At 43.1% G+C, this 8,015-nt stretch overlaps 3 non-coding genes across 3 annotated transcripts; all 3 read left to right on the top strand.

Moving 5' to 3' along the window:
* Positions 1–6,889: 6,889 nt before the first annotated feature.
* Positions 6,890–6,961, top strand: trnaa-ugc. The gene has a single exon. It is a non-coding gene; the product is annotated as a tRNA-Ala (tRNA).
* Positions 6,962–7,417: 456 nt separating this feature from the next.
* Positions 7,418–7,489, top strand: trnaa-ugc. Its single transcript has one exon. It is a non-coding gene; the product is annotated as a tRNA-Ala (tRNA).
* Positions 7,490–7,685: 196 nt separating this feature from the next.
* trnat-cgu lies at positions 7,686–7,757 on the top strand. Its single transcript has one exon. It is a non-coding gene; the product is annotated as a tRNA-Thr (tRNA).
* Positions 7,758–8,015: the final 258 nt, after the last annotated feature.

Here is an 8,015-nt window from a genome sequence, read left to right as displayed (position 1 = left end):
AGCTCTAATGCTAATTATGTAGTGCTGCTGACTATAATTCAAATTATGTTGGCCAACTATGACTCAATTTAAATCATGTTGTGCTACCATGGATCTAATTTAAAATATATGTTGTGCCTCTAGGGCCCTGATGTAAAACACTGTGCTGCTACTATAGCCCTAATGCTAATTATGTAATGCCGATATGACTCAATACAAATCATGTGGGCCAACTATGGCTCTAAGTTAATATATTATGTTGTGCCTCTAGGGCCCTGATGTGAAACACTGTGCTTATGACTCTAATCATGACTATAATTCGCTACTATGACTCTAATTTAGAGCTATAGTAGCAGAACCATGTTGTGCTACTATGACCCTAAATCAAATTATTTTGGCCCTTATCCATGAGCTGTTGAGCATGCTTGGCATAAGGAAATCCAGAACCACTCCCTACCATCCTCAAGGTGATCCACAGCCTGAGCGTTTAATAGGACTCTTCTTGACATGCTTGGAACCTTGGAAACACAAGATAAAAGTAAATGGAGTAAACATTTTAGCCATCTTGTACATGCGTACAATTGCACAGTGAATGAGTCCACTGGCTATTCTCCATATTTTCTAATGTTTGGACGGGAGGCCAGGCTGCCAGTAGACGTGACATTCGGGGTCTCAAGTGATGGCACCTCCACAAAATCCTACTTGAGGTATGTCAAAACATAAAACGTGAGCTCAAGCTGCCTATCAGTTGGCTGGGAGTATGGCAGAGAAGAAAATGAAGGAACAAGCAACGCTATGATCAAAGAGTTCGTTTCTGCTCATTAGATACTGGGGACAGGGTTTTGATCCGAAACCTTGGTTTACAGGAAGCACAAGCTTGCTGATCGGTGGAAAGATACTCCTTACATTGTGGCGAGTCAACTGCCTGGTTTGCCTGTGTTTAAACTTAAGCCAGAGAGTGGACATGGATCTGAAAAGACACTGCACCGAGAGCTGCCAAGATCAGAACCTCAAAACATTGATCATGGTGAGCCTTTCAATCTGGATTTGGATCTGGCTGTGTTGACAAGTAACCCAGAAACGGATAAGACAGCTGAAGAACCTGCCGAGTGGAGGAGGATGACCATTTGGTAGAAAAAGTGACTGCAGAAGTTGTGGAAAGAGACACTGAAATACAGACGTCAGCTGAAATAGCTGAGAGACTAGACAGTGTAGCAAAAAGCTCTGATAAGACAACTCGATCTCAGAGACTAAAAAAAGCTCCAACTTGGCTAACTTATGATTTGCTAGGGAACCCAACGACAGTGGCAGTTGGTACACATAGTGCTACCGTAGTTGAGAGTAGTGACACGAAAGAGGCCCCATCTCCTATTAAGAGATATAAAAGTTTTCTTTACAAGTGGATAGGTTAAAGGGAATGTTAATAATCTGCTTAACACCATCTTTTAAGGAAATGTGGGGGAGACGGAGCTTCATGACGGGTTTCTTCATTGCGTATTTCACCATGGGATGGAACGGTTTGGATAGATGGTCATTATAATCTTTCTGTTACCAAGGAACCATGAGTACAGCCAATATTCTTTGGGAAGATTGCAACCGAGCTCCAACAAGCGCCAACGTTGTGGTACCACAAAACTGATGAAACTTATAGGTAGGAAAAAAACCCCGGGGTATTGGTTATTTATTTTATGTGAATTACAAAGACATGTTGAAAAGGTACTCATCTAGTTCTAAAAAAATAATGCAAATACATTTTGATGTTTAACATTCAATATTTGTGGTCTGATATTTAAGTGTGTGTGATTTGGTGTGATCTCTGATTTGATTTGTTTCTCAAATAAGGGTTATGGTGTTTAAGTACATGTGCATGGGAGTTTTATGCTCACAAGAAAAACAAATGAACAGTATAGCTATAGTCAAGCTAACCAGGCCTCTCCGCACTCTAGCCAGAGTTGCATGTCCGGAGTTTAGTTTAGTTTTGTGTATGCATCCTGATTTAAAATTTTAGTAACCTCTCATCAATTCATTTCCCCATGCTCATGATAAATCCCGAGAAAGAGGTTACATCAAGTTGAGATAAAACAACCAAGTGAGACCTTCCAACATGCTGCTTTGATGGAAAACTTTTGTGAACAACAGTTTTAGCATGGCTTCAGCACCCAACACTCTAATGTGTATGCAGATCATTAACACCTCTATTGCGTTCGTCCAATACCCATTTAAGATTTCTAAATTAACAGCTTAAGCTTCTACAGTGGAAGCACGTTTGGTACCACTGGGACTTTGTTCATCTCATTCCCATTGAAGGTTCATTTGAGACCCACTGTGAAGTACCGCTAGAATCGAAAAATCAAAGTAAAAAGACAGCATAAGCAATGTGCCATAGTGTATTTACCAAGTCTCAGTAGATGCACCTTCTTACACCATACACCTTCTATGTTTGGTGAACTATTTGGTTGTTTTACATGAACTGGTTCCCTCTTTATTTGTGATGGCCAAGAAGAACAAAATTAGATTCAGTAGCATGAAGTAAAATGTACTAAAATAAAGAAATTCTGGTATGTTGCATATTGGAATTTTGAGTTTTCCCAATTTACACTGGTGCACACCTTTTTGCTTTTCTTCTTCTTCTTCTTTCGGCTGCTCCCATTAGGGTCGCCACAGCGGATCATCCGTCTCCATACCACCCTGTCCTCTACATCTGCCTCTTTCACACCAACTACCTGCATGTCTTCCTCACCATATCCTTAAACCTCCTCCTTGGCCTTCCTCTTTTCCTCCTAACTGGTGGCTCCATCCTCAGCATTCTTCTACCAATATAATTCATGTCCCTCCTTTGCACATGTCCAAACCATCTCAATCTCGCCTCCCTCACCTTGTCACCAAAACATCCTACATGCGCTGTCCCTCTAATAAACTCATTTCTAATCTTGTCCATCCTCGTCACTCCCAACGAAAACCTCATCATCTTTAGCTCTGCTACCTCCAGGTCCACCTCCTGTCTTTTACTCAATGCTACTGTCTCTAATCCATACAACATCGCAGGTCTCACCACAGCCCTATAAACTTTCCCTTTCATTCTTGCAGATACCCTACTATCACAAATCACTCCTGCCACTTTTCTCCACCACTCCACCCTGCCTGCACTCTTTTCTTTACTTCTCTAACACACTCTCCATTACTTTGCACTGTTGACCCCAGGTACCTGAAATCCTCCACCTTCTCCAGCTCTTCTCCTGCAACTGCACCACTCCACTGCCCTCCCTCTCATTCACACATGTATTCTGTCTTACTCCTACTGAGTTTCATTCCCTTCTCTCCAGCGCATATCTCCACCTCTCCAGGCTCTTCTCAACCTGCTCCCTACTCCCACAACAAATCACAATATCATCCCATAAACATCATAGTCCAGGGAGGCTCCTGTCTGACCTCGTCCGTCAACCTGTCCATCACCACTGCAAACAGGAAAGGGCTCAGGGCCGATCCTTGATGCAGTCCAACCTTCACCCTAAACCAGTCTGTCGTACCTACTGCACACTTCACTGTTGTCACACTGTTCTCATACATGTCCTGCACCACCCTCACATACTTCTCTGACACACCTGACTTCCTCATACAATACCACAACTCCTCTCTTGGCACCCTGTCGTAGGCCTTCTCTAAATCCACAAATACACAATGCAATTCCTTCTGTCCTTCTCTATACTTCTCCATCAACATTCTCAAAGCAAATAAGGCATCTGTGGCGCTCCTCCTTGGCATGAAACCATACTGTTGCTCACAGATGGTCACCTCTTCTCTCAGCCTGGCTTCCACTACTCTTTCCCATAACTTCATGGTGTGACTGATCAACTTAATTCCCCTGTAGTTACTTCAGGTCTGCACATCTCCTTTATTCTTAAAGATCGGTACAAGCACACTTCTTCTCCATTCCTCAGGCATCTTCTCACCTTCCAAAATCCTGTTAAACAATCTGGTCAAAAACTCCACTGCCATCTCTCCTAAACATCTCCACGCTTCTACCGGTATGTCATCTGGTACCAACCGACTTTCCACTCTTCATCCTCTTAATCGCTGCTCTCACTTCCTCCTTACTAATCCTATCTACATCCTGCTTCACCATCTCCACATCATCCAACCTTCTCTCTCTCTGATTTTCTTCATTCATCAGCTGCTCAAAATACTCCCTCCACCTTCTCAACACACTCTCCTCACTAGTCAACACATTTCCCTATCCATCCTTTACTGCTCTAACTTGCAGTACATCCTTTCCAGCTCGGTCCCTCTGCCTGGCCAATCTGTATAAATCCTTTTCTCCTTCCTTAGTGTCCAACCTCTCATACAGCTCCTCATATGCCTTTTCCTTGGCTTTCGCCACATCCCTCTTAACCTGCTGCCGCATCTCCTTGTACTCCTGCCTACTTTTCTCATCACTCTGTCTATCCCACTTCTGTTTTGCCAACCTCTTTCTCCTTATGCTCTCCTGCACTTCCTCATTCCACCACCACGTCTCCTTGTCTTCCTTTCTATTTCCAGATGTCTCACCAAGTACTTTTCTAGCTGCCTCCCTCATCACTCCTGCAGTAGTTGCCCAATCATCCAACACCTCCTTAACACCACTGAGCCTCTCACTGACCTCTTCCCTGAACCTCACACTACACTCTTCCTCCTTCAGTTTCCACCATCTTATTCTTCTTTCAGTCCTCACTCTCCTCCTCTTCTTCTTCGCCTCCACAACCATCCTACAGACCACCATCCGATGCTGTCTAGCTACACTGTCCCCTGCCAACACCTTACAGTCTCCAATCTCCTTCAGGTTGCATCTCCTGCATAGCACATAGTCCACCTGTGTGCACCTTCCTCCACTCTTATACGTCACCCTATGATCCTCCTTCTTCTTAAAATAAGTGTTCACCACTGCCATTTCCATTCTTTTAGCAAAATCTACCACCATTTGCCCTTCCACATTCCTCTCCTTAAAACCATACCTACCCATCACTTCCTCGTCACCTCTGTTCCCTTCACCTACATGCCCATTAAAGTCCGCCCCAATCTTTCCTAGGTACACCATCTACCACTTCATCTAATTCACTCCAGAATCTTTCCTTCTCCTCCATCTCACAGCCAACTTGTGGAGCATAGGCACTGATGACATTTATCATCATCCCTTCAACTTCCACCTTCACGATCATCACCCTATCAGAAACTCTCTTCACCTCCACTACACTCTTACTGTACTCTTCCTTCAGAATCACCCCTACACCATTTCTCTTTCCATCCACACCATGATAAAACAGTTTAAATCCACCTCCAATGTTCCTGGCCTTACTCCCTTTCCACTTGGTCTCCTGAACACACAGCATATCTACCTTTCTCCTCTCCATCATATCAGCTACCTCTCTCCCTTTCCCCGTCATAGTACCGACATTTAAAGTACCAACCCTAACCTCCATTCTCCTACACTGCTCCTTTCCCTGCCATCTCTGTAGACGTCTTCCTCCTCTCCTTCTCCTCCTTCGGCCAACAGTAGCCCAATTTCCACCGGTACCCTGTCGGTTAACGATACCTGTGGCGGTCGTTGACCCGTTAACCCGGGCCTCGACCGATCCGGTATGAAATTCTTATTTGTGACCCGTATATTTGATTTGGCAAATGTTTTTACGCTGGATGCCCTTCCTAACACAACCCTCCCCATTTACCCGGGCTTGGGACCGGCACTAAGAGTGCACTGGCTTGTGCATCCATAATGGCTCGGTTGCACACCTTTTTGCTTTTGATGACCTGATTGTTTGCATACCATGTGCGGGTCCCTGTTGAGGCGAGATGTCCAAGTATGACAGCGTTGTCCTCAGCAGTTCCAATACATTTCTGTGAACATAATCATGTTTTTGGTCGTGAGTCATGTGAGCTCCAAAATATGGATTGATTATGAAAGCTTGGATGTCAGTGCATATCACTCATCAAAAGCATGCTTTAGTTCGGTGAACTATTTGGTTTTTCAACATGTACAGGTTTCCTGTTTGATCATGATGGCAAGCACTCCTGTTCATGATCAGCACCCAGCACTCTAATGTGTATGCAGATCATTAACACCTCTATTGCCTTCGTCCAATACCCATTTAAGATTTCTAAATTAACAGCTTACGCTTCTACTGTGGAAGCACGTTTGGTACCACTCGGACTTTGTTCATCTCATTTCCATTGAAGGTTCATTTGAGACCCACTGTGAAGTACCGCTAGAATCGTTAAATCAAAGTAAAAAAAGACAGCATAAGCAATGTGCCATTGTGTATTTACCAAGTCTCAGTAGATGCACCTTCTTACACCATACACCTTCTATGTTTGGTGAACTATTTGGTTGTTTTACATGAACTGGTTCCCTCTTTATTTGTGATGGCCAAGAAGAACAAAATTAGATTTAGTAGCATGAAGTAAAAATGTACTAAAAATAAAGAAATTCTGGTATGTTGCATATTGGAATTTTGAGTTTTCCCATTTTACACTGTTGCACACCTTTTTGCTTTTGACGACCTGATTGTTTGCATACCATGTGCCGGGTCCCTGTTGAGGCGAGATGTCCAAGTATGACGGCGTTGTCCTCAGCAGTTCCAATACATTTCTGTGAACATAATCATGTTGTTTGGTCGTGAGTCATGTGAGCTCCAAAAATATGGATTGATTATGAAAGCTTGGATTTCAGTGCATATCACTCATCAAAAGCATGCTTTAGTTTGGTGAACTATTTGGTTTTTCAACATGTACAGGTTTCCTGTTTGTTCATGATGGCCAAGGAGAAAAATCGTTTTTCTCAGCAAATTTTCCGGGTGCATGCTTTAAAAACCTGGGTTTTTTTTAAATGAATTGCTTGGTTTGATGCCAATCTCCAGCCGTCAGTGATAGGCACTTACCTGGGGATGTAGCTCAGTGGTAGAGCGCATGCTTTGCATGTATGAGGTCCTGGGTTCAATCCCCAGCATCTCCAAGCTACTTCTTTATAATGCATAAAATGTCTATAAGTTTTAGATGCGCGCATATTCTTGTTGTATGGTTGTGAGTCATGTGAGCTCCAAAAATATGGATTGATTTTGAATGTCAGTGCATATTACGCAACACTTTAGTTTTTGGTGAGTTGGTATGTTGAATGACACACTCAAGCTCTCTTAAATGGCATGATGGCCAAGTGGCAAGGCGTAGGTATTGTAAACTGAAGATCATGGGTGCAATTCCTTTCATGCCTGCTTGTTGTATCTTTGCTCACTTTCATCTTGTCCAGTTCAATAAAATTTCTATTCAACTTGAAGCAGCTTCTTGATTTGCCTTTGTGTTTTTCAGGCAAAGCTCAAATTGGAGGAATGTGTCTTTGGGATGTTTAATAATAGATTTAATTTGCAAGCGTATGGTCCTGGTCTGAATCCCTTACACTTCAACAGGTCAAGCTGGGGATGTAGCTCAGCGGTAGAGCGCATGCTTTGCATGTATGAGGTCCTGGGTTCAATCCCCAGCGTCTCCAAGCGACTTCTTTATGATGCATAAAATGTCTATAAGTTTTAGGTGCGCATATTCTTGTTGTATGGTCATCAGTCATGTGACCTCCAAAATATATGGATTGATTATGAAACTTGAATGTCAGTGCATATTGCAACAAAAGCATGCTCTATTTTAAAGTGAGTTGATATGTTGAATGACACTCTCAAGCTCTCTTAAATGGCATGATGGCCAAATGGCAAGGCGTCAGTCTCGTAAACTGAAGATCATGGGTTCAATCCCCATTCATGCCTGTTTGGTGAGTCATTCTTCTTTGCTTACTTTCATCCTGTGCAGTTAAATTAAATTTCTGTTCAACTTGAAGCAGCTTCTTGATTTGCCTTTGTGTTCTTCAGGCAAAGCTCAAATCGCAGGGGATTTGTGTTTTGGGATGTTTAAATATGGTTTGTAATCTGCAAGTGTGAGGTCCTGGGCTGAATGCCTTACACTTCAACAGATGCAGCTGGGGATGTAGCTCAGTGGTAGCGCATGCTTTGCATGTATGAGGTCCT

Source organism: Silurus meridionalis, chromosome 17 (genome assembly GCF_014805685.1).
Source record: "Silurus meridionalis isolate SWU-2019-XX chromosome 17, ASM1480568v1, whole genome shotgun sequence".
NCBI classification, from domain to species: domain Eukaryota; kingdom Metazoa; phylum Chordata; class Actinopteri; order Siluriformes; family Siluridae; genus Silurus; species Silurus meridionalis.
The sequence above is the reverse complement of the archived record's forward strand: the minus strand, read 5'-3'. Positions and strand labels throughout refer to the sequence as shown.